Raw genomic sequence first — 1,957 nt, 5'->3', positions numbered from 1 at the left:
CGTCCAAGTAGAGGCTGCTGTGGTGTATATTAAGGAATTGGGAAATAGGAGAGCAAAATGAGTAAGAGATGAAATTCTAGAGCCAGGATATTATGCATTGGAATCTCAGGTTGTACTCAATAGGTGAGTGTTTGGGGGCATGTTTCTTTTTTAATTTTTTTTTTTTAATTTTTAGACGAGGCAACCCTTGGTTGACCTCACAGATTGCAAGGAACTTGTCAGCTTACAATCTCTTATTTCTTTTATTTTTTATGCCTACAGCACCTGGTCTTCCTAGGTGGTCTCCCACCTAAGTACTAACCAGGCCCAACCTTGCTTAACTTCCAAGATCAGACGGGATCAGATGGCATCAGATGGGATTGTTCAGGATAGCATGGTTGTAGATGGGGGCGGGGGGCATGTTTCTTAATCGGCAAAGTCTTTGCTACTCAGAGTGTGGTCTATGGATTAGCATCCATCTGCATCACCTGGAGCTTGTTAGAAATGCAAAATGGTGGTCCTTGTCTCTGGTCTTATATTTTGAAAGGATCTCTCATTATTCATAAGTACATTACACTTTGAGAAGCACTGCACTGAGCCACAGTTCCTTCATTTATAAAATAGGGGTAATAGTGATAAAGACTACTGGTGAGTATGAAATCATATGATGCATGTCAGGCACATAGTAAGTACTCAAGAAATGTTTGATTGTTATTGTGATTGTGATTGAGGTTGAAGACAGTAAAGAGGAAAGAATGTGTTTGGTAAGGCTCTTCCCTAGAAAGAGGGCAGGGATGAGCTCAGGTGTAGCTGGAGGGATAGTTCTTGGGAGAAGCAGGACTGACTTCTCCATAAGGGCATTAGGGAAAGATGCTTCTCTCCCTGACCACTCTCTCTTCCAGGAGAGGAGCAATCTCTGAGCTTCAGCTCCAGTTTCTTGGGATCTTTAGATCTTCTGATTTTCTCTGGAGTATTAAAATTCCAAAAGTTATAAAGATTCTCTTTAAACACCTCTGTAGAAAGTAAATTGATTCGCTAAAGACATTTTAGTAAATTCGACAGTTGAGCATTAGTATTAAAAATGGGTAGAGGCATCAACTTTTAACCTGGTACCTAAGTATTGTTTGAATTTTGCTTAAATTGCCGGCTATTATTAAATGCATAATTTTGAGAAGGAATAGACAATAAAGATGATGTTGTTTCTCTTGTTTCCATGACAATGGACATACTTCATGGAATATATCCATCATGCATAGTCTTGAACCATCTGGTTTCTAAGTCCTTGGTGAAAACTCTCTAGGAATGAAATGTAGGTAAACTTTAATCAGTTTAATAATTACTGTAGTCCTTGAAGAAATGATTTAACTTGATTCTGCAGCTGCTTCGATATAAAGCCTAGAGGTCTTATCAGGGTTTTTACTGCCACATTTAAGGAGCAGTTTAAGAATCATTATTGTACTTTAGCTGCAGATGCCACTGTTTCTGTTTTAGGTTGTGAGACTAGGATGTAGTGACATCACACAAAGACGGGGAAAGGTCAAAGTTATTTTTTCTAACTGGCTCTGTCAAATATAAAAATTAACCATACTTTGAGCTGGGTTTTATGTATTGGTAATGTATGTTTATGTTAGAGTTTCTGTCAAAACAGGGATTAAAGATAAATGTAGCTAATTAAAAGAACATTTGCTTAGAGCTCCTGGTAATAGATACCTCTTTGTGAGGTCTTGAGGTATGGCTTTCTTTAAGAACCGATGTAATTTGTGTGGCTGAATCTGAAAAAAGGAGACTTTTGATTTTCTGAAAATAAAATTCAAGTCTAAGCGCTATCTAGTGTGAGTTCTAAGGAAATAACCTAAGTAATGGTTAGGTAAAATTTGCTTATGTAGTTAGCTATATAGAATGCATATGTCTAATCTACTCTGTCCTTTTATCCCACCAAACAGTTCTTCAGCAAAGCCTTTGAAGCAAATCTGCTCTG

At 37.7% G+C, this 1,957-nt stretch overlaps 1 pseudogene; it reads right to left on the bottom strand.

Annotated features, from left to right (window-relative positions):
• Positions 1-252: 252 nt before the first annotated feature.
• On the bottom strand, positions 253-385 carry LOC120605489 (uncharacterized; annotated as a pseudogene).
• Positions 386-1,957: the final 1,572 nt, after the last annotated feature.

The sequence above is a fragment of the Pteropus medius genome, unplaced genomic scaffold (genome assembly GCF_902729225.1).
Source record: "Pteropus medius unplaced genomic scaffold, Ma_sr-lr_union100, whole genome shotgun sequence".
NCBI classification, from domain to species: Eukaryota; Metazoa; Chordata; class Mammalia; order Chiroptera; family Pteropodidae; genus Pteropus; species Pteropus medius.
Note: the sequence above shows the minus strand (reverse complement) of the source record. Positions and strands in the feature narration are given on the sequence as shown.